Genomic DNA, 25,384 nt, shown 5'->3' with positions numbered 1-25,384 from the left:
AAACACAGCCAATGTCTAATGTTCCACTTCATTTCTGCAGAGTGAACGGAGCAGAATTAAAGGGGACATTAACGCAAAAAGAAAGTGCTCACCTGATCCATTTTCTGAGCTGTACATTTATCTTAGCTTTATGAGGCTACACGAGTTCTCCCAAAGTGAGCAAGTGAAAGTATCAAATCCATTGCTTGTGGCTAACAGAGGCCGTGCTGGGCTAGAGGATGTGGCACCAACCCTCCCACTGTCACCTCAACACAAGACATTCTCCTTTAAAATAAAAAAAGACACCACAATTAGTCCAAAAAGATTATCCCTTTGCAGTGGAAGTAGCGCAGCGGAGCCATTATCCATAGTTAGGCCAAATCTATGTGCCCCTAGGGCTATGGTTCCGATGAATGCCGGGTTGGCATGGGCACAGCACTTTTTTACAAGAGTGCCAATGGGCAACTGCTTTGGACACCAGATTGTGGGAACTTGCAGACATTTTAGGTAGAAATGGTGGGGGAACAGGAGGCATTACTGATGAGACAACGGTAACACCATGTTTCCAGACTTACAGCCAGGGGTGAAGCCTTAAGAAAAATATATTTTTGGACCCCCAACACCCCACGTGTATGATCTGAACCTCTCTGAACATCTCAACGTTCACCCTCTGTCTCTGGGCCCCTCCAAGTCATGGGATCTGCTCCACTAGTTACAGCACTGCCTGCAGCCCTTCACATGTTCTTGACTTATAATTACAAGAACCCACCAACCCATTCTGTCCAGAACTATCAGCTAAGTCTTTTGCCTAAATGAGCAGATCAATGGTGGGATGTATAACCCCTTACATTGTCTTGATCTGATGAACTGATACATATGGGAGGGGGGGGGGTTACTGAGAACAGGAATTTTTTAAACAATATGAATTAATATTTTTCACAAATATACATTATAGCTAGAGTTAGTAGTTACCACTTTTCCATTGTGTCTCACCGGGAGTCAGTGACCCAAGTAACCAACCTACATGCGAATCCTGCCACTTGAACCCACTGTTGGTTTATTACTTAGAATTCTGTTCTTTCCTATTTATCTTCCACTCTGTCTTTCAACTATTTTCTGATTACCGAGTAAACCTGGCAACTAACTACAAAATGCACATTTGGGATCCACGTCACCCAACCTCCGACCATTTCCACCCACTCCTGCCTGGACAAAGAGTTCCAGGTTCTCATAATTAAAGGAAAACTAAAGCTTTACAAAGAGATAGGCTAGAAATGTTAACAAACCCCCAGAACAAATACCAGGCTTATGTTCCACAGGCAGAGCAGGGCACACATACAGGCAGAGTTGGGGCGCACACACGGGCAGATCAGGGCACACGCGGGCAGATCAGGGCACACGCGGGCAGATCAGGGCACACGCGGGCAGAGCAGGGCACACGCGGGCAGAGCAGGGCACACGCAGGCAGAGCAGGGCACACGCAGGCAGAGCAGGGCACACGCAGGCAGAGCAGGGCACACGCAGGCAGAGCAGGGCACACGCAGAGCAGGGCACACGCAGAGCAGGGCACACGCAGAGCAGGGCACACGCAGAGCAGGGCACAGGCAGAGCAGGGCACAGGCAGAGCAGGGCACAGGCAGAGCACACGCGGGCAGAGCAGGGCACACGCAGGCAGAGCAGGGCAGAGCACACGCGGGCAGAGCAGGGCAGAGCACACGCGGGCAGAGCAGGGCACACGCGGGCAGAGCAGGGCACACGCGGGCAGAGCAGGGCACACGCGGGCAGAGCAGGGCACACGCGGGCAGAGCAGGGCACACGCGGGCAGAGCAGGGCACACGCGGGCAGAGCAGGGCACACGCGGGCAGAGCAGGGCACATGCGGGCAGAGCAGGGCACACGCAGGCAGAGCAGGGCACACGCAGGCAGAGCAGGGCACACGCAGGCAGAGCAGGGCACACGCAGGCAGAGCAGGGCACACGCAGGCAGAGTAGGGAACACACAGGGAGCATCTGGAAGGCAGAACAGAGCAAGAGACAGGGAAACCCATCAGGACCACTCTGTACTACATACAGTGACACAGTGCTGGTGGGCAGTTTCAGTCTGGGTCTCAGGTAGAACAGTACAGGGCTTTAGGATATAAACAATAGAGGTGTCACAAGAAGTGTGAACAATGCAGGGGGATCACAGGTGTGAACAATACAGGGGATTAGTCTGAATTTGAGGTTTAAACAATGCAGGGGCCAGTTAATGTCTGTAGTGATACCATTTAATGCTTACATATGGTAAGCAGACACAGCACTGCAGGGCGCCAATTGGACAGCCGTGGCCTAAAGCGTCCCTATTTATCAGAATGGGAAGTTGGCCCTGGCAAGGAATAATGTATTGAATGCAGCAGTTCTGCCAGAAGGGAACATGGAGACTGAAAATGTCTCATTCTCTGCTTGGCTGGGAGGCTCAGGGGAAGCTGATAAACACAATACTAAAAGCAGCAGCATGGGAAATAGTGCCAGTGCCAGGGACGTTGTGCTAATGGCTAATCCTGCCATCTAATCCCTACAGACAGGAGGCGCGAATATTCCAGCGCCCAAACGCTTTCATATTTACACGTCTCTTCTCTCGGCAGAACTTTTCCTTTTATCACTTGGATGCAGGAACGTCAGTGTCTGACCTCTCTGCAACACTCGCTCTGCTCACTTTATAGGCAATTTAGTCAGTTTATAGCACATATTTATCCCCCATTGAGCTGATTTACAATTATAGCATGCAGAGGGATAGGAGGGGGTCTGCTCACCCCACTAGTGAGGAAAACATATTTGCAAAAAAATAAAAGAGCGTTCTTTGAAACAGAAATTCTGTCTTTTTTTTTTATTGCTGTCGTTTTGTTGCAAGCTCTGCTGTTTGCGGCTGTATGTTCTCTCTCTCACAGTATATCCCTACACCAAAAACTCGTATGTGGGGGAATCTATGTTATATGTGTCGCACCCTCCATTAATTTTACTAGAGACAAAAGCAGATTTCCTTAATAGCTCAGAGCCGCAAAAGCATATGCATAAAGCATAAGAAAAGTCTAGTGTGGTTGTTCAAAAGTTTTAGTGAGCAGGGAAGAGTCCTCTGACATTTCTCTGGTCAGTTGTGAGACTTTCCTTTTCTCAATAAATACATTTTCAGCTGAAATAAACAGCAGGCGGCACTTTTGTTTCAAGTTCAGTTTACAAACTTTTAATATCTTCAAACCTTGAAGGAAAAAGTGCCTAGAAGAGTGCTCTGGGTAAAAACATTTTTTCCCCTAGACAAAACATGGCAGAAAGCTTGAAAATTGTTTTGGTCTGTGTAAATAAGGGCTATTTTAATATCTTCCCAGCCACACATCTGACTATGGTGTCAATTTTAAGGGCATTTTCTTCGAGAGTTTCTCAATCACTGGAGATGAGACCAGGAGAATACCCGGACTGGATTTAAGTTCTTAAATTTAGTTTTGGACAGGGATTATGTGGTTATATGGCTGATCCAGAACTAGAATCCTAGCATTCACATTCCTGATTGCCAAAGGTTGCCTATCCACGGCAAAGAGCAAGTATTATACTAACTATACACCTAGAGATCCCCTCATATGGGGAAGTCACCAAACAAGATCCCATTTGACCACACACGTTCTGCATCGAATTATTCTGATTTGACTAGTTGCCTGGGGGCCCACAATCGGATCATACTGTGCTCCTACAATGGGCCAATGCATTTTCAGTCCTACAAGATATATATACAAATTGTTAGGGGTCTCCAGACCATTTATGGACTGTATGGATGGGCCAAGCCTGCAGCACATTTTAGCGTTAAAGGAAAACTTTACCCCTAAAATGAATACTTAAGCAACAGATAGTTCATATCATATTAAGTGGCATATTAAAAAATCAAACTGGAATATATATTTAAGTAAATATTGTCCTTTTACATCTCTTGCCTTGAACCACCATTTTGTGATGGTCTGTGTGCTGCCTCAGACATCACCTGACCAGAAATACTGCAGCTCTAACTGTAACAGGAAGAAGTGTGGAAGCAAAAGACACAACTCTGTCTGTTAATTGGCTCATGTGACCTAACATGTTTGGTTTGTTTGTGTGCACCGTGAATCCTACGATCCCAGGGGGCGGCCCTTATTTTTTTAAAATGCCGATTTTCTATTTAGGATTAATCAATGCCACATACTACTAAAAAAGTATATTATTATAATAATGGTTTATTTACATGAAGCAGGGTTTTACAGAAGAGCTGTTTTATGCAATATCTTTTTATAGAGACCTACATTGTTCGGGGGCTATAGTTTTCCTTTAAAGGAACAGTAACTTAATTAAAAAAAAAAAAAAAAAAAAAAGATTCGTTAGTATAGAACGAAAAAAAAAAACCACAAAGACAAATTAAACTTTTAAATCGCTAAGTCTTTATTAAGAAATAACTTACCGAAACTCCGCTTGCGCTCCTCTTTAGAAAAGGCAACGATCCATCATGCAGCACTCGATTTCTTCTCCCTGGCTATCTCCTATAAGGAAAGCAGGGAGGAGAAATCGCGCGCCGCTCGATGGATCGCCTTTTCTGAAGCAGAGTGCAAGTGGAGTTTCAGTAAGTTATTTCTTAATAAAGACTTTAAAAAAAAAAAAAAAAACTTTAAAAGTTTAATTTGTCTTTGTGTTTTTTTTTCGTTCTATGCTAACGAATTCTTTAAAAAAAAAGATGTTACTGGTCCTTTAAGTGCATTGATGGCTATAGCAAGAGTGAATAATGTCACATGAGCATGGGAAGCACCGCTCTAATTCCAGTGCAACCAACTGCTCTGTCCTTTCTAGTGACGGATGTTTTTACACATGTGTGTGCCTCAAAATTGTATCTGATTCCTCTAAGACACGGCACAATGGAAAGTTTTGCAAAGTGATCCTTGATAAACACTTGCTCAATAAATAAACCTGAAACCACCCTCCTCCCAGTAAAAGTCCAAACTAAAGTCCAAAGTTGATTTCTACGAATGTCTCGCTGATGTTCCCCCTGTGCTGTTAATAAACCTGAGGTTTCTTGGGATCGAAGAGTTAAAGCAGTTGCTTCCTGTTTAATGAAATCAGTTTAAACATTAAAATCCCCCTCTCTAAGTGCCAATTGTTTTTGGGGGAGTCAGTGCTGACATTGTGAGAGTCCCGGGACAGACCGGTGTAACTTTACATACAATAACCAAGCTTGGTTGCATCTGGTTTCTCTAATATTCAAACACAATGGAAATTAAACTTGTTAGTATCTTTAAAACAAGAAATGTAATTCATTATGTCATTTTTCACATTTGCAAAAAAAGTTGTATTTCCTGGTACTTTTGTATTTGCTTTCTGGCACAAAACAAAATCCCGGGCCTGGGTAAGGCTTATGGTTCCAACCCTGGCAGAAACCAACACGTGTGCCATTAGCCTTATGGCAGGGTTCCTAGATGTATACCTTTATTTACACCCAGGGCTTATAGTCTCTGCACTGCTGGTTCTGACTCCTGAATCAGCCGATCGAGCCAGGCAGGGTTCCTAGATGTACAGTATACCTTTGTTTACACCCAGGGCTTATAGTCTCTGCACTGCTGGTTCTGACTGCTGAGTCAGCTGATTAACCAGGCAGGGTTCCTAGATTTATACCTTTATTTACACCCAGGGCTTATAGTCTGTGTACTGCTGGTTCGGACTCCTCAGTTAGCCGATTGACCAGGCAGGGTTCCTAAATTTATACCTTTATTTACACCCAGGGCTTATAATCTCTGCACTGCTGGTTCTGACTCCTGAGTCAGCCGATTGAGTCAGACCTAAAAAACTGAAGCAAATGCTACTTGCAATAGCAACTGCATTCACAGGGGAATGTGCAAGGGATGTATTGCTTATAATTACAATTCCTGTGTTTGGATGGAGTTCCCCTTTAGGGCTCTTACACATGAGCGTTTTTACCTGCGCTCCCCTGCGTTCCGTTTTTCGGCGTTCAGCCGCAGGGGAGCGCAGGAATAGACGCATTTAATTATTTCAAATGGGGCTGTACTCCCACAGGCGCATGTAGGCGCCGAACGCAGGAAAAATGCAGCATGTTGCGTCCCAACCTGCGTTCGGCGCCTACATGCGCCTGTGTGAGTACAGCCCCATTTGAAATAATTAAATGCGTCTATTCCTGCGCTCCCCTGCGGCTGAACGCCGAAAAACGGAACGCAGGGAAGCGCAGGTAAAAACGCTCATGTGTAAGAGCCCTAAAGAGAAATCTGGTGCTTCTCAGTGGCACAACAAACAAACCATTAAAGGGCAAGTCAACCCCAACATAAATACATAGTATACATTTATTTAACAGTTTCAGTGCTTTTAAACTTTTTATAAGAACATTTGCTATTGAAAGCAGCATCTGCTTAACTCCTGGTTGTTACTTTTTTAAACAATGTTGCAAAAGTTTTAGTTTCCCAGCAAAGACAGGTCTGTTAATCAGCTGCCTTGTCTTACATTGTATCAACAGTCTGAACCACCAGTGCAGAGAATAGAAAGGGACAAACACTGATTTCTATAGCAATACATATATAATAGCTTGTTAACCTTTAGTGTGATCTCTAGAGAGTCAAATTCTGAGACAATTTGTAATTGGTTTTCATTTTTTATTATTTGTGATTTTTTTAGTTTTTTATTCAGCAGCTCTCCAGTTTGCAATTTCAGCAACCTGGATGCTAGGGAACCAAATACCTTAGCAACCATGTATTGATTTGAATAAGAGACTGCAATATGAATAGGAGAGGCCTGAATTTAAAGATGAGTAATAGAAAGCAGCAATAACAATTATTGTGTGGCATTACAGATCATTTGTTTTTAGATGGGGTCAGTGACCCCCATTGCAGAGAGTCAGGCCAATTATTTAAAAACTATACAAAAAGACCAATTGAAACGTGGCTTAGAATTGACTATTCTGTAACAAACTAAAAGTTAACTTAAAGGTGAACCACCCCTTTAGAAACCATAGAAAATTGGTAATGAGTGTATATTGCAAAGTTACTTAGAATTATGTTTTCTGTTATTGGGAAAACATTTTTTTTGGGTTGACAATCCCTTTAAACTTTTAAAATACATAAATAAATGGAGTTCTGAGCAGGAAAGAAATCCAACACCATCAAAGTTGGTGCAAAAAAATGTAGACTGAATTATAAACAAGGGTGTAATTAGGAAACAAGCGTATCCCTTAAAGATCCCACACGTGGAAGTGGAATAATAATTCCTTCTGAAATAACAAACAAATCACTGAGGTTTTATTACCTGCATCTGTCAGGGGAGCGTCAGCCCAGTCACCCCCATCCTCCAGCACCCAATCATGTGACAAGCACAGTAACACGGGGGCCCCACAATAAGAAGGTGCTGAACAGCTGATTTTGTTTTGACAGATCTCAGAATGTTCCAAGCCCAGACCTGCAGAACTGTTCCCCTTTAATAGTCTTTGCTCCAGACATTAGTAGAACTTGTTTATTTTTAGGCTCATCAGCTGTTTTTGGGACAGAATAAGAAAACTCACAGTTTCATTTAGGGCTCTTACAGACAAGTGTTTTTTGCTGCGTTGTGCTTTCTTCCGTTCAGCCGCAGGGGAGCACAGGAGTAGACGCACTCAATTATTGTGAAAGGGGCTGTACTCACACAGACGCATGTAAGCGGCAAACGCAGGTGGGACGCAGCATGTTGCATTTTACCTGCGTTCGGAGCATACATGCGTGTGAGTACAGCCCCCTTCACAATAATTGAGTGAGTCTACTCCTGCGCTCCCCTGCGGCTGAACGGAAGAAAGAAGAACGCAGGGGAGCGCAGCAAAAAATGCCCGTGTATAGAGAGGTAAGGCATTCATTATTTGGGGCCAGATCAGTTGCTCTTAAAATGCATTAACAACAAATGAGAGCATCTGGCCAATGGTACAAATGGCATTTTCTGCGCCAGACGAGAAGCACCCGTTCCCACCCAGCCAGCAATTGTGCCTAAACCAAATAAAAGAAGCACATTTAGGTTTTGAGCGCAGGGATATATATGTCTGCCATGTGTCATACATACCAGTTGCATATGGGGACTCCACAGGGCCCCCAGCAAAGTATTTTTCTTTAGGGTTGACACCTCACCCCTTTAAAACCAAACACATATGGAATCCACAGCCTGCATGGCTAATTACCAATTCATTTAGATGCATGGCTGCACATAAATCGGTTCAGTCTGCAGCATGCATATAAATGAATTGGTAATTACCCATGCAGGCTGTGGATTCCATATGTGTTGGGAGGGGTGAGGTGGCAGCCCTAAACCCAGCCCCTCCCCACCCGCTTGCTTGGCACAGGCTGGTAGGATTGAGTAGATGCTACAGGTACTACCCTGGCACTAGGGTTGCCACCCAACCGGTATTTTATCAGCCTGGCCAGAAATAATGATCCCCAGTTGTGGGAACTGCTGTACAGAAGTATCAGCACTGCAAAATATTCTCTAGTCAATTCCAGATCCACTAACACACGTCTTGGGCAATTCTGGAAAGGGCACGTGCTGTTCACAACTAAACACTAGGCAGTAAATGTAACCCCAGCTTGGCCTGCGTCAGCATTAAATAATGTTAGTCCATTTGGTTGTTGCTTTTATTACACAGGGAATTCAGTATATCGTATTATTTGTGGTTTTTGAGTTATTTAGATTTTTATCCAGCAGCTCTCCATTTTGCAATTTCAGCCATTTGGTTGCTAGGGTCCAAATGACCCTAGCAATCTTGCATTGATTTGAATAAGAGACTGGAATATGAAAAGGAGAGGCCTGAATAGAAAGATGAGTAATAAAAAGTAGCAATAACAATACATTTGTAGCTTTACAGAGCATTTGTTTTTTAGATGGGGTCAGTGACCCTATTTAAAGGCTGGACGATGGCAAATAATTCAAAAACTATAAAAAAATAAAGACCAATTGAAAAGCTGCTTAGAATTAGCCATTCTATAACATGCTTAAAGGCGAACCAGCCCTTTAAGCTGATTTAAAATGCTAAGGACAACAGACACTGTCCTTAACCCGAGCCAGTTGCTATTAAATGGGATGATGATCAGATGATCTCCAACAAACCACACCCCAATACACAAGGCCACGCCCCATTCTGTCGAACGACACTATAGCTAACGAGGAATATAAGGCATTCAGAGTTTAATATCCCTTCCAGGGCTTGAAATATCAGCACAATGTGCTTCTGCCTGCAATGCACTTTATGATCATAATAAAACTTTCAGGTTTGTTTCCTGCTGGAGAAATATAATGTTCAAAGAGGAGAGAGTTACACACTTGGCACTGGGCACCATGCACAGCTTGGCTTATGTATTAGTCTATTTGGGACTCGGCCAAGTACCATCTAATTCTTTGCACTTTATAGAAATTCCTGAGATACCTGCAGTTCTGCTGACACTACAATTAACTCTTGCGCTGCCCCTCCTGCAGGTTCTGTATAATATAGATACACAGTACTGTGGTCATTGGGTGGGGTATATGAAATGTATAGGGCATAACCATGCAGTGTTTATCATGTTTCTATCTAATTAAATGTATGTTTAGAAATATCAATTCTTTATCAAGGGTCAAATCTCGAAGTAATGGGAAATCCGAATAAAAAAAGACCAACTGAAATTTATTAAAAGAATCTAAGTTTGTGAAGTGAATAGGCTGTATTCGCTCGATCGTATTCGATTCAAAGTATTTTCAATCTCCATATAGTTTCTAGGGAGGTCCCCCACAGGCTAAAACAGCAATTCGGCAGGTTGTAGATGGAGAATGGTCGAAGTTTAAAAAGGAGAGTACATGATAAATTTCGACTTTCAATTCAGATTGAATTTGGACTATTCCCTAGTCGAAGTACACAAAAAAAGCTTGAAATTTAGAATATTTTTACTTTGAATTTTCAATTTGACCCTTGATAAATCTGCCCCTGAGAAAGATCTATAGGATACACTGTCTCTTTATGGATTTTTTCTGTCTTTTTTTATTTGTGTTTTGATTGGTTGTTTCTTGTATAAATGCTCATTTCCTGTGGCTGACATCATAGCCCAGGATTAAGTGCCCTGGTGGGTACAAAACGCGTGGGGCGGATGGAGATGCAAATATACATTTTTAACTTTGTAAAATAAAGATATATTTTTTTAACTTGAAACTTTTCTGGTCCTGTGGATCCATTTGAGTGCCGGACAGTCCTGTTCTTTCTTCGATTTTTCTGGCGTGCCGCTCCCTAAAGCTGGGGGTCTGGGACTGGTGCACCCGGACCACATCTACTACTCGGTGAGATATTTACAATATATTCTGCGGCACCTTTTCTCTCGAAACGTTGCAATTTAATTACATATGGGTCCCTATTTTAATCGTATCTGGATGGGCTTGAAAGCCAGTGCCAAAGCCATGTCAGTATGTTTCTCCCCTGCACGGACTTACTGGCACTTACATGGTTAAGTCTCTAGTCCAAACTCAATGAGTCAGAGCTGACACATAGGTCTCCCCCAGTACTACGCCTGCAGGAAAATGAAAGGGTAGCATGGCCCTTTAAATGGACATCTGTTTATTCCCATCCGAAGTTTGGAGTCCCCTTAATTATACAGTTATTTCCATTTAACCCTTTCACTGTAGGAGCTGTGTTACCCTCCCAGCTGTAAGATTTCTATTAAGGGCCTAGATAGAGTTAAAGGGCAAATTAAAAGCAATGAGCCGTATAATCAGGAGAGAACAGTACATGAAACCTCACCAGGAGAAAATTGTGTGACTCACTGCGTGTTGTTGAAAATCCGCCTGACATGTTTATCTATAGAAACGTGAAAAAGAAATGGGAGTCCCGGGCGATGTGACCCAGTTGCAGAGCGGGGAATAAACAGAATATCTGGGGAGTGTATCAGTGGGTCAGATCTTATGGGCCGGCCCAGTGGAGTAGACTGTATATCCGACATGCCCTGACTCCGGCACCACACGTCCTTATACCACAGTTATAGGATTCGTTATCCAGAAACCTGCTATCTAGAAAGCTCCGAATTACGGAAAGGCCATCTCCCATAGACTCTATTTTATCCAAATAACCTATTTTTTTTTTAAATAATTTCCTTTTTCTCTGTAATAATAAAACAGTAGCTTGTACTTGATCCCAACTAAGATATAATTAATCCTTATTGGAGGAAAAACCAGCCTGTTGGGTTTAATGTTCACATGATTTTCTAGGTATGAATAATCAAACTATGGAAAGATCCATTATCTGGAAATCCCCAGGTCCCGAGCATTCTGGATAACAGGTCCCATACATGTACTACTTCCAACATGGGAGGTGAATATACATGGGACAGGGCTGCAATCAGAGTGGGTACAGGGGGCACTACAGTCAAAGACCCTGTGCCAGAGGGGCACCCCAAAAGACACATACCCCCATATGTAATAAAAGGCACTAAGTTTGCCCAGGAGCAGTAACCCATAGCAACCAATAAGCTGTTTGCTTTTAAACAGGTGACTGGTCAATTCTACCTGCTGATTGGTTGCTATGGGTTACTGCTCCTGTGCCTTTTATTACATAACCTCTAAAGATGTTAATTCTGTGCCACAAAGGGGGTGTGGCTTGTGCGGAGTGGGTAGGGTATTGAAATAATGGGGTGTAGTTGGGGTGGATTAGGGTATGTTTGAGTGGGGGGGGGGCATTTCTTTTATTGAAGTTCCATTCTACATGTTGGCAGGGCCCAGGTGACAGTAGAATATAATTTGGGCCTCCTGTTTGCATTGTAGTACTGGGTCTGTAAATAGGGTCGATAAAATCTGCAAACTCAGCAGCTTATTGGCCTGGGTATGGGGGTCTCCCAACAGCATGCCCAACTCACCAAAATCAGCCAGATATCTATCAGCCAGCATAGAAATCCAATAAACAGTACCAATGGATCGGCTAACCTTACCCCAAGCAGCATTGTATTAAATGGGTTGTTTACAGCTGAATTAACCGTCAGTATGATGTAGAGAGTGATATTCTGAGACAATTTGCAATTACCTTTCATTTTCTGTTATTTGTGGGTATTGAGTTATTTAGCTTTTTATTCAGCAGCTCTCCAGTTTGCAATTTCAGCAATCTGGTTGCTAGGATCCAAATTCCCCCTAGCAACCATGCACTGATTTGAATAAGAGACTGGAATATGAATAGGAGAGGGACTGAATAGAAAGACGAGTAATAAAAAGTACCAATAACAACAAACACATTTGCTGCCCTACAGAACATTTGTTTTTAGATGGGGCCAGCAACCCCCATTTGAAAGCTGGAAACAGTCAGAAAAAGAAGGTAAATAATTTAAAAACTATAAAGAAAAAAATAGGGATGCACCGAATCCAGTTCAGGATTCAGCCTTTTTCAGCAGGATTCAGATCCGGCCGAATCCTTGTGCCCAATCGAACCAAACCCGAATCCGCGGGAAGGAAATCACGTGACTTTTTGTCACAAAACAAGGAAGTAAAAATGTTTCCCCTTCCCACCCTTAATTTGCATATGCAAATTAGGATTCGGTTCTTACTTTTGCGAAGGAATCGGAGGGTTCGGCTGAATTCAAAATAGTGGATAGTGGAAAAAAAACGAAGGCAGATTGAAAAGTTGCTTAGAATGAGGAATTCTATAAATACTAAAAGTTAACTTAAATGTGGACCACCCCTTTACCCAAGCATCTATAAGAAACATCCTTGTTTTCATTGGCTCATCACCCTGCACTTTTCACTTTAACATAATTTCTTAAAGACCCAATATAATAGAGAGGCAGCCAAGAGAAGAAAACCTGACGGCTCTGCTGGGTAATGTCCTTTCCATGTGCCGTTCATACAGGAGCCTGTTCAATGCAATGCTGCTGGCATATGCCAAGATACACACAATAATGTCAACCCCTGGAAGTTCCGACGTTTCCCCCGCGGCAGCGGCGCAGCCACAATCAGGGCAGGAGTCATTTATTATTTTTAACATTAAATGTGCTCACATAAAATCCGATTACCATGAAGGGTCTGAGAGAATGGCGCTCGCTTCCAGGCACGGGGGGGACAGAGAAAACGCTACAGTTTTTCTGCTAATGGCAAGGAGGTTTGTAATTGGCAATAAAAAGCAGTAATATCAAGGTGGCCCAATGAAAGGGAACATTGTGGAGCTTTGATTAGAAAACAAGAGATTCCAGAAGTGCTGCTACCAAAGGCTCAAGGTAAAACACAAAAGCCAGAGGTGATTATAATGCAACTAATTTAATATACAGGTATGGGATCCATTATCCGGAAACCCGTTATCCAGAAATCCAAATTACGGAAAGGCCATCTCTCATAGACTGCATTTTATCCAAATAATCGAATTTTTAAAAATGATTTCCTTTTTCTGTGTAATAATAAAACAGTAGTTTGTACTTGATCTCAACTAAGATATAATTAATCCTTATTGGAAGCAAAACCAGCCTATTGGGTTTATTTAATGTTTACATGATTTTCAAGTAGACTTAAAAAGGTATAAAGATCCATCATCCGGAAAACCCCAGGTCCCGAGCATTCTGGATAACAGGTCCCATACCTGTATATTAATATACATTTCTACTCAACTAACAAAGGGTGGATAACACTTTAAAGGGGTGGTTTGCCTTTGAGTTAACTTTTAGTATGATGTAGAGATTGATATTTTAAGACAATTTACAATTGGTTTTCATTTTTTATTCCTAATGGTTTTTGAGTTATTTAGCTTTTTATTCAGCAGCTCTCCAGTTTGCAATTTCAGCAATCTGGTTGCTAGGATCCAAATTCCCCTAGCAACCATGCACTGATTTGAATAAAAGACTGGAATTTGAATAGGAGAGGGACTGAATTGAAAGATGAGTAATAAAAAGTAACTATAAATGTGTAGCCTTACAGAGCATTTTTTTTAGATGGGGTCAGTGACCCCTCTTTGAAAGCTGGAAAGAGTCAGAAGATAAAGGCAAATAATTAAAAAACTATAAAAAAGAAAAAATCAAGGCCAATTGAAAAGTTGCTTAGAATAAAGCCTTTGTATAACATACTAAAAGATGAACCATCTCCACTCAGAGGAGAATTTATGTTCCGGGAGAGAAGTCCATGAGCCAATTCCTGCTTATTTATATCCATAGTTACCCCCATTTTCTGGGCAATGGCTCAGCAGGCTAATAAAAGCATATTTCCGCATGCCCATTTGGAATAGCACTTCCCTGGTCGGCCTGACTAATGATCATTACTGCACGGCTTTGTACTTGGAATTCTAGATCAGGTCAAGAGCGTGACTCAGTTGGCTGGCAGTTGGCTCATCTCTGTAACTGGCGGAACACCTGATGAACCGAAATTCCGATGTGATTAAGACTTCACTGACACACATGGAAAACCTGAGAGATGGGACAGAGGAACAATAACCTTATTGTGGCTTTTTATTTAGCAGCTCTCCAATTTGCAATTTCAGCAATTTGGTTGCTAGGGTCCAAATTAAGGTGGCCATACACGGGCCGATAAAAGCTGCCGACAGACCATGTCGGCAGCTTATTGGCCCGTGTATGGGGCCCCCCGACGGGCTTCACCGATCGAGATCTGGCCGAAAGTCGGCCAGATCTCGATCGGATTGGAACAGAAAATCCCGTCGGATCGCGGCCGCATCTATTCGTTGATGCGGTCCCGCAATCCGACCGCCCGTTTGGGCATCGTTAGGATCCGATCGTTGGGCCCTAGGGCCCACGGAGAGGCCTGAATAGAAAGATGAGTAATAAAAAGTAGCAATAACCACAAATTTGGTGCCTTACAGAGCATTTGTTTTTTAGATGGGGTCAACGACCCTATTTGAAAGCTGGAAAGAATTGCAAGACAATGGCAAATAATTAAAAAATAAAGAAGAAAAACCAATTGAAAAGTTGCTTAGAATTGGCTATAACATGCTTAAAGTTAGCTTAAAGGTGAACCAACCCTTTAAAGCAGATTGGTTTAACATGATGCCAGTTGCTATTAAATAGAACCAGGCAGAGGACCTAGATGATCTCCTACAAACCACACCCCAATACACAAGGCCACACCCCATTCTGATAGTCGAACTAAACTGTAGCTAACAAGGAATATCTTCCAGACAGAGTTTAATATCGTTTCCAGCGCTTGAAATATCAGCCCAATGTGCTTCTGCCTGTAATGCACTTTATGATCATAATAAAATATTCATGTTCTTAGATGGGGTCAGTGACCCCCCCCCCCATCTGAAAGCTGGATAGAGAAGTCAAATAATTCAAAAACTATTAAAAAAATGACGGCCAATTGAAAAGTTGCTTAGAATGACCCATTCTATAACATACTAAAAGTTAACTTAAATTAAGTCAGCTTTATCAGAAAAGTCTATATAAATACACCAGTAAACCCTCAAAGTAATGCTGCTCTGAGTCCTCTATCAAAAGAAACACCACCTTTCTTTCCTTCTATTGTGTACTCATGGGCTTCTGTATCAGACTTCCTGTTTTCAGCTTAAACCTCTAGGGCTAGGGCTTGAGCATGCTCAGTTTGCTCCTCTCCTCCTCCCCTCCCTGCTGTAATCTGAGCCCAGAGCTATGAGTGAGCAGGGAGAGACTCAGGCAGGAAGTGATGTCACACCAAGCTAATATGGCAGCTGCTATCCTAAACAAACAGAGAGCTTACAGAGCTGTTTACTCAGGTATGGTAAAGCATTCTGCAGAATTAATATAGTGTTAAAGCTTGCACTATTGTGGCTAATCTATTGGCAATAAACTGCTTCGGTAGCTTTCCTTATCCTTTAAAGGTGAATTACCCCTTTAATAATATTATCATTTTCTGGGATATGACAATGCAGAGTTTTGCAGTACCAGTGATCCAGTGTTTCATTTAATATGTATTTACTTTTTTCATGCTTGTATTGCGCCCAAACTCTTTTTCTATTTGAATGTGGCTCATGGGTAAAAAGGTTGGGGTCCCTGTACGAGAGTATGCTCAGTCATGGGGGCATTCAAGGTCCTTCAACTATAGGAGACAGCAAAAGCCTAACTACCCCCAGTTGCTCCACTACCCTGGCTCTGGATTAGAGACCCTGCAGGAGTTCAATACTTTGCTTAGTTAGTAAATTACACTGAAATTCAGAGCAAGTTGTATTCTGGTTGTACATGATATGAGCAGATGGTCTAAAGCAGGTGGGCCCCCATATGTTTCATTCTGAGGAGTTGGGGGAAAGCAGGTGAAGATCATACAGTTTCCAATGGAGTATGGACATTAAGCCTAGTGACTCCTCCAGGAGATTGTTTGCTCATGGCACATTGGGCATTTCGCAAGCCGTATTTTTTATTTTTAATTTGCCGTGAATATTTTTGGTCACATAAGGCCCATTTACTTAGCTCGAGTGAAGGAATAGAATAAAAAAAAAATTTGAATTTCGAATGATTTTTTTTGGCTACTTCGACCATCGAATTAGCTACTTCGACCTCGACTATGACTTCGAATGGAACGATTCGAACTAAAAATCGTTCGAATATTCGACCATTCAATAATCGAAGTACTGTCTCTTTAAAAAAAAACTTCGACCCCCTACTTCGCCACCCAAAACCTACCGAGGTGCAATGTTAGCCTATGGGGAAGGTCCCCATAGGCTTTCTAATGTTTTTTTGGTCGAAGAAAAATCGTTCGATCGATGGATTAAAAGCCATCCTTCGAAGGATATTCGAAGTCGAAGGATTTACATTCGGCAGTCGAATATCGAGGGTTAATTAACCCTCAATATTCGAGCTATGTAAATCTGCCCCATAGTGTGTAACAATGGCCAATGCCTGTGTTTGCTCTTGAGTGGGTGAGACAGCTGAACTTACTCCTCATAAAGAACAGGTGTAAATTCCTCACTTTGTCCTTTTGTGCATCCATGTGTATCCAACTTTACAGCCAGTTTGGCTAAACCAAAATGTTACAGGTATGGGACCTGTTATCCAGAATGCTCGGGACCTGGGGTTTTCCAGTTAATGGATCTTTCCGTAATTTGGATCTTCATACCTTAAGTCTACTAGAAAATCATGTAAAAATAAACCCAATAGGCTGGTTTTGCTTCCAATAAGGATTAATTATATCTTAGTTGGGATCAAGTCCACAGAAAAAGCAAATCATTTTTAAAAAATTTGGATTATTTGGATAAAATGGAGTCTATGGGAGATGGGCTTTCCATAAGTTGGATCTTTCTGAATAACAGGTTTCCGGATAACAGATAATTTCATGGAAAAGGGAAAAAGAAGCACACCATACTTAGGCTCCAGTCTTTTAAAACATTTCTTGCAGCACATTTCAGCTGCAATAAATGTTTTAAAAGGCAGGAGATTAAGTGTGATGTGCTTCTTTTTCCCTTTTCCAAGAAATGATCGTGTTGGGCTTGAAGCAGCCTGGGATTGAATGACCCTATAATTAAGTGGTGTGCCGAAGACAAAACTTGTTCCGGATAATGGATCCCATACCTGTACCAGCAAGATCACTGTTACAGAGATAAGTCCATAGAGCCAACTGCAATATGAGTCATATAACCGCATGTTGCTCACTGAGACCCCATGACACAAGCAGTAGTCCCTTTAAACTACCCAATGGGCCCTGTGAAGACTCTGTGCTCTCAGGAAAAGCAAAGAGCACCCAGTCACATTCTGTATGAGATATGTGCCTTACAAATGCTCTAATTTTCACTGCAATCCAATTTTCGCTGGAATCAGTGCCGGATTTGCGAATGAGATGCCCCTAGGCCAGTCGCCTCCTGCACGCCCTCTCCCCAACGCGGGTGCAAGTTACTAATGCACCTTTTCTGGTTGTTCCTCTGCTTCCCCAGTAACTCTGCTGGGGGTGTCCTGTAGGAACCTGGAAATATAGATGCAGCTGGGCGGCATGTCACCCCTAAAATATTTCCTTGCCTGAAATATTAAAAAATGATCGAATTCATGGGTCCTGGCACTAAGTTGCCGCACTCAGAGTGCTGTGCAAAAACCCAGTATTGGAAACCATAATAGTAGCACCCTGAGTGCGCACACCCACCTAAGAGCACTTACAGCAGTCAAACGGAATGTGGATATTACAGAGTAATTACTAAGCCTAACAGCTATTTAAGAGAAATTCCTATCAGGCCACATTTCGCTGATATGAAAAAAACAAAACGAGAAGCTTTTAAGCGCTTGTTTCATCTCCCGTCAGATGTTCAGGAGAAGCAAAATGGTTATGGGAAACTGCTACATACGTCACCCGGCCGGAGCTTTTAGCTGTGCTTCTTGGGGTAACAATTACTGTTGCTATTTGGTGTTAATGGAGAAGTAAAGGCATATTTAATTGGGGTGCCAAACGTTAGGCAACCCCAAGTGATTATATAAACTTACCCGACACCCCAGGCCGGTGCTCCTATCAGCAGAAAACTGCACCGGCCCAGGATTATTCCAGCGAGCACCACGGAGCGATCCTCTTCCTGATTCTTCTTTCTTCAAATTTCCCAAGGCAGACACATGCACAGTACAATGAAATAGTGACTTCTTCGTTAAAGTTCGGCTTTTCACTCTACTCTGCATTCGCAGCCAAGAGAAGAAAGAAGAAGCAAGAAGTCAAAGTTTTCTCCTGATAGGAACACCAGCCCGGGGTGTCGTGTAAGTAAATGCGATCACCTGGGGGTACCTAACTTTTTGCAACCCCAAGTGCCTTTCCTTCTCCTTTAAATGTTGAAATAGGCGGGGCCACCTGTATTTGAAGGGGAGGCCAGACCCCGGCACCTGGGATAAACTTCCCTTGCGGGGGAGATACAGATGATTAGAAGAATTTGGCCACATTATGGGTGCAAGAGCAGAGAAGGCGGAGATGGGATGGGCAAGGTATAGAGGGAGGGTGACAAATTGTGATGACTTGAGGCCATAGAAATACCGGTCATTAAAATAAAGTGAATAATGGGCCAAGTGTCCAGCACAGAGCAAAGGAACTCGACTGCCAACATGCAACGTAACATCTCCAATACCCCCCCCAGTAGCTGCCCACACTGCACCCATACCATGAAAGTCACGAGGGAAGGTCTAGTGATTGGAAGGCTTATGTCAAATTCAAATGAGGTCTGGAAGTTTAATGTTTAGTGGAGATTTTTATAACAGTAAAACCCCATATCATATTAGATAAGGTTTATCTCTTTACTTTGACAAGGCAAATCCATCAGTTAAAAGCCTGTGCTGAAATGTATCGACCTCTATTCATTCAGCATGTCTCCTACACCATCCAGAGCACCCCAATATGGACTTACAGGGGTTCTGTGACCATATAAAAGGCACAAGGCTGCAGGCTGAGTTATACAGGGAACTCTCAGTATCACTCATGTATTATAAGGGATAATGTACCCCCTATTGTAAATGATAAGGATATTGGAAGTCACTGAGGGGTTGTTCTGTGACCATATAAAGACACAAGGCTGCAGACTGAGTTATACAGGGAACTCTGAGTATCACTCATGTATAATAAGGCATATGGTTCTGTGACCATATAAAGGCACAAGGCTGCAGGCTGAGTTATACAGGGAACTCTGAGTATCACTCATGTATTATAAGGGATAATGTACCCCCTACTGTAAATGATAAGGATATTAGAAGTCACTGAGGGGTTCTGTGACCATATAAAGGCACAAGGCTGCAGGCTGAGTTATACAGGGAACTCTCAGTATCACTCATGTATTATAAGGGATATTGCTTTTGGGATGGGAAGGGAATGTGCAGTTATAGCAGTGCAACATGGTGCCAGTAGTGCTCTGTAACTTTGCTGCCCCCACTGTGGCTTCTAAGATAGGAAAGTTAATAACTTACGTTGAACTGGAATAACAGAGACCACCCGGATAATACTCACCCCCTATAGTGTCCCCTGCTTCTGCCAGTCATGCTGCTGCGATTCCATTCATTTCCCAAACCGTTTGATCCTTAAATTAACTTTAACCCAACAAGCACAAGGCAAGGGGACAGAATCAGGACATTCCAGAGTTCCACTGCTAAATACTTTTAATCCTCAGAACATTTAAAGGGGAATTAACACTTTTTTTAATATGGTGGAACCAGTCATTTGGTAACATCATGTTACAGGTCAGCTCCCCTGTACTTATTGGGAGTCTCCCTGATTGAAGCCTCCACTCTCGCCCAGCCACCCGCAGTAAAAGCTCCGTCTCTCGCTGTCATTTCTAGGGATGCACTGAATCCACTCATTTAAGATTCAGCCAATCCCGAATCCTTTGTGAAGGATTCAGCAGAATACCAAACTCAAACCCTAATTTGCATATATAAATTAGGGAGAACCGTGTGATGCATGCACAGTTAAAAAATATTTAACTTCCTTGCTTGTTTGACAAAAAGTCACATGATTTTTTGGATTCGGTTCAGCCAGGCACTTAGATTCGGCCAAATCCGAATCCTGCTAAAAAAAAAAGCTGAATATTAGGGTTGCCACCTTTTCTTTCTTTGGAATCTGGGCAGGGGCGGTACCAATGACATCAGAGGCGGGGCTCATGATGTGCGTGGGTGGGCCAGTGACGCAAAGGGGCGGGTCAGTGACGCTGCATCCGTGATTGCCCAAATCTCTCAGGAAGCAGGGAACAGGCTTGCCAGGGCAGGTATTTTCAAACCAGACTGCGGGTGTAAAAACCTGACCTGTTCAAAACTGGACCGACGGCAACCCTACTGAATCCTGAACCAAATCCTGGATTTGGTTTATCCCTAGTAATTTGTGCATGAAACCTAAGGCACCAGCTTCACTGAAATTAATAAAATCACCCCCCAAGGTTCCCCAATATCATCCAAAGCAGGAGCTGGTATCACAGATAGGGTTACCCGGCCGATATTTCACCAGCCTATCCGGCACAATATCTGCCAGGGCCGGGCCTGGTATTACAAACTTATCAGCAATGTACTCGCAGGTAAATTAACTCACTGTTTCCCCTTGTATTTAATCCACAACGTCTTGCCTCCCCCAATTTACATCTCAACCCTGACATCATGGACAGAACAGGGGTGATGCAGTACTACAACTCCCAGCATGCCTTTCACCTGCTCCCTGGACTACAATATAAAGAGCTGGTTGAACATCTCCATTCATCTCTACATTTCAATGTCTGCGGTTTGTAGCAAGCAAAGGGTTAACAGCGTGTAATGTTGCGGTGAGCAAATTTCTATTCTTCGCAGAGCTATAAACTGCAGCATGTCCTCTCTCACCCCTCCCAATTATATATATTTATATACTGCTGGTTTAAATCATAAGCAGAGCCCAGAATCCCTGCTGGATTAGACAATGTGCAGTGTAATTAACATGATACGGGAGCAGCGATGGTAACGGGGCGGCTGGGGAATTGGGCAGCACCTGCAATGTGTCCTATTAGGGATTGTGGGGACACTGGGGACAGTTTTGGTTCCGGAACAAAATCCGACATATTCCATAGGGGAAATCAACCCCCCCCCGAATATATTCAATTCTAGGCAACTTTCCAATATGCACTAACTGTCAGCCCCTGATTCCCACAATGCTTTGCACATGTGTGATTAACAGACCTGTAATGAAGCAGAAATTAGGGGAATGGGAATTGGAGCCTTGGCTGGAGGGGAGCCGACTACTGCAACATAGTAGCAACTATACATGTAGTCACAACCAGCAGTGGAGTGAATAGCAAAAGACACATGCTCCTCTCAGCGGCAAATATATTTAAAAAATACTTTAAAATCAAATTAGGATCCTGTTATGATACAGTTATCAGCAGTGATGGGCGAATTTTTCCCATTTCACTTGGCTGAAAAATGCCCGAATTTCCCACTACATGGCGAAAAATTAGCGAAACAGGAATTTTGACGCGAGTGACTATTCTGACCTGTGTCCAAATTTTTTTGACGCCAGCAAATTTTCGTGACAGTTTCGCAAATTTATTCGCCGGCGGCGAAACGTGGAAATTCAATGAGAATTCACGCCTGCTGAATTATTTGCCCATCACTAGTTATCAGTAAAGGACTGGAACTAGAGAGAGGGGGCCTGGCAATAATATAGGAAGGTTGCAGCCACTATCTGATCTCAGAACAAGATTATATGAACTAATTCCGTGTATAAACGCAAGCCCCATTGCTTGTGTATCTAAGGGGCGCTGTTGAACACTCCATTGACTAAATAACAGCGCCCCTAGTGTGCATTAAGTGCAACTGCTGCAACTGGCCTGGAGAATGTGGAGTAATATGGCAGCTCCCACATGATTTAAATATACAGTACAGTGAAGATGTTCTTGCAGCATGCTCAGCTATTACTCTGTAGTGACTTTAAGGGAAAATTGTAAATGGTGTTTAATTCCCATATCCCTTAAATGTCACATATTGACCTGGGCTGACGGGTCCCACCAGGTTGAAGATGTTTGAATAAAGATATTTTCCAACTATTTGTCCAATTGGGAAGTGTAAATCCAGGCAGTGGCACCAAGCAAGGAGCACAGGCAGCACAGCAGTGGCCCAGAGACTCGTGGGTATGACAGAAGTCAAATCTGTTACAAATGACAAAACACAGCGCTATGTGAGCCTTTCTCCTGATTCAAAGCATCTGCCTGTATAGTTATGGGACAGATAACATCTTGCAACTTCAATGGAAAACTTCAGCCAATCAGAATCCCCCAAAATGAATGGGCGCCCCCAGAGCTTTCACCTCATCCCACCAGACACTTAAATTCTCTCTTCCTGCAGAAAGAAAGGGGCTGAGGACATTTGGCTGCACCATTGCAAGCTCTATGGGTAAAGGTGTTACTGCATTAGAATAACCCCCAGTCAGGAGTTGATAAGGATATGGCTTGGGAAATATAACGCAGGCAGATTAGCAGAGCCAAGGAACCCCACCAGGGGTAGGAAGTTACATGTAGACTAGATATAAATCTGCTTCCCTATCTAATCTTCTAAAAGGGCACTGGCAAGTTTCCTTGGCCAAAGAGCTGGCACTCATCTGCCATAGATCACTGCATTGGGACAGGGCACAGGAATGATATGAAGCACGGGGCAGTCAGGGACACCATTTATTTGGTCCAGCACCATTCAGCTATTCATCCAATCATTTCATGAATACAATTGGCCATGCAGCAAATATGAACAAATAGCGGTGTTTTGTTAGACTGACCCCGCCCCCGAGGTGCCCAGACCCATTTATTGGCTAAACTGCCCAACTTTACTTGCCTCTCATAGACTCCCTTATCAGCTCCTACTGTATTATAATAACCCCGACATGAGGTCACCCTGGGTTTTATTGTGTAATCACCATGGAAACCAGAGAAAAGGGTGCAACTGTAACTCTCCACAGCAGGAACAACTCCCTATGATTTCTCATACTGAAAATCCCTGTGCCAAAGCAGGTTCCCTCTGTACTGCGGCACAATGTTAAATTATAGGTGATGCAGACGAGGAGGCTCAGCAAGTCCATTCATTCAGTGAATACAAACTATGCAGAGAATATGCAGAAAATAGTTTAACATGGAACGGCTGTGCCCCCTTAATGTTGCTGTGCTTGTCCCTCAGTTAGAGAGGGAGACGAGCTCCAGTTATTGGGGCACAGGAGCGTCACACTAATAAACTGACTTTATGTGCAATTGGAAACCTCTACAACATTTACTGGTTGGAAAGAGACATTACTGGTCCCAATGTATTAGCAAGAAAAAAAAGCCATTAGTAGTTAACCATGTGACTGCCAGGATGAAACTGCACGTGGCGATTAACTCATTCCTTTTCCCTCGCCAGTAACATTGGGCAGTAGCTGAATGGAATTAGAGAAATTAGAAGCCCCCAGCTAACAGGCTGTGCCCAGGGTAGAATGAAGACAAGAGGTTCTGAAGCAGCTGTGAGCAACTGTCATACTACTTTCAACTGGTATCAGCAGGGACAATCATCCTTGCAGCTAAAAGGACTACAACTCCCAGCATCCTCTTCACCAAGAAAGTGAAAACGTTGGATTTAGTTGAGGGCATGTGGGATTTGTAGTTTAACGACAAAAAGCACAAAACTTGCGATTCTTGCCGTAAAGACAAGGCAAAGGTGTATTTGGAGGGGCTTTGGTGCAAACAGAACCCCCTGCAGAGCGACTGGAGGAATCGGCGCAGAATTAATGAATTGCTCCACTGGAAGTGACCCGCGACCCCGCATACAAGCAGCCTACCTGTGTGAGTGCAGCCGGGCGCCCCCGGGGTCGGGAATAGAGTCCCAGTCCGTCGTAAGCACGGGGAGCAGTTACTGTGCAGATTAGCAGCAGCAGAGTGTTCGAATCAGAGCCGGCTCCCCCCTCCTTCTCCGCACTGGTGGACGCGCCCATCTCTCTCTCTCTCTCTCCAGCAGGTTCCGCGGCTGCTCAGTAGCTCCGCGTCTCTCTCTCCGCACAGGCTCGTGTTAAGCAGGGTTGCCGGGTGTCCTTTTGAAAACCAGCTACACAAGCAGCCCAAAAACTAGCCATGAGGCACTTCAACAGTCAGTAGCCCAAAAATAGCACAATATGTGCAGTGGAAAAAAGTCTAAAAAAATACACGAATATATGTGAAGATTTTTTCCAGGAAACAAAATGGGACAGATGGGGGGCCCAGGAGTTATAGGGGTCCCATAAGACCCTCCTACATATACCATTTTAATAAATATTGGTAAAAAAGTTCAACCTTTTTAGGTGGCCGGCAGATTTTTTTGCCCCAAAATTGTCTGAAATGGAGGAAAGTCACTAGAAAATGGTGGGAGTGATGGGAGACTGGGGTACAGGGCCCAAAATCTGGTAACTCCCATTGCATGCTGGGTATTGTAGTCTTACATTCAACTTGGCAAATTGGTAAACAAAAACTACATTACCCAACATGCATCGGGAGACACCGGCTTTTCACATTAGGGCAAGAAAAAACTTTGGCTGCTTTCCAAAGTACAAACCAGCCAAAGGCCCAAAAAGTAGCCCAAATCCGTAATCGTGGCTAGTTTGTACATTCTATAGACACAGCATCTTATAGCCAAACATATAAACCTAAGCCATCATTTCTTGACTTTTGGGGGAGTGTTGGGAGTTGTAGTTTATGTACAATAATGGGACATCGTCATTAAAAGTAAAGGATGGGCTCTCCTGCTCTACATCATACTAAACGTTAATGTAAAAGTGAACAACCCCTTTAAGAGGTTAATACAATAAATAAGGCAGAGAGTTGGGGTCCATCCACATTAGTGTCCTGTAAGAACATCAGATATATCAGGGGCACGGCTACCTAAGTGCTCCTAAAACAAAGAGGCGGGGCAACCCAGGGGTAAGGGGTGGGGCTAATTCTCTCTCAATGAATGAAGGAACAGAACTAGCCAGAAATAAGAATTAGAGCTGCTGCCCTGCTGAACGTTTAGGAGAGGGAGCCGGGCACAAGGAAGGAAGGTGGGGAGGGGG

At 43.3% G+C, this 25,384-nt stretch overlaps 1 protein-coding gene across 2 annotated transcripts in view; it reads right to left on the bottom strand.

Annotated features, from left to right (window-relative positions):
- Positions 1 to 24,598, bottom strand: part of pdzd2.L (PDZ domain containing 2 L homeolog) — a 206,251-nt gene extending 181,653 nt beyond the window's left edge. Inside the window, exon 1 of one of the 2 annotated variants that reach the window (XM_018266584.2) lies at positions 24,143 to 24,598. The gene's annotated coding sequence lies outside the window, so the exon portion shown is untranslated. The remainder of the gene's footprint in view (positions 1 to 24,142) is intronic. The other variant, XM_018266579.2, reaches the window with a different exon arrangement.
- Positions 24,599 to 25,384: the final 786 nt, after the last annotated feature.

This window comes from Xenopus laevis, chromosome 1L (assembly GCF_017654675.1).
Source record: "Xenopus laevis strain J_2021 chromosome 1L, Xenopus_laevis_v10.1, whole genome shotgun sequence".
Classification (NCBI taxonomy): Eukaryota; Metazoa; Chordata; class Amphibia; order Anura; family Pipidae; genus Xenopus; species Xenopus laevis.
The sequence above is the reverse complement of the archived record's forward strand: the minus strand, read 5'-3'. Positions and strand labels throughout refer to the sequence as shown.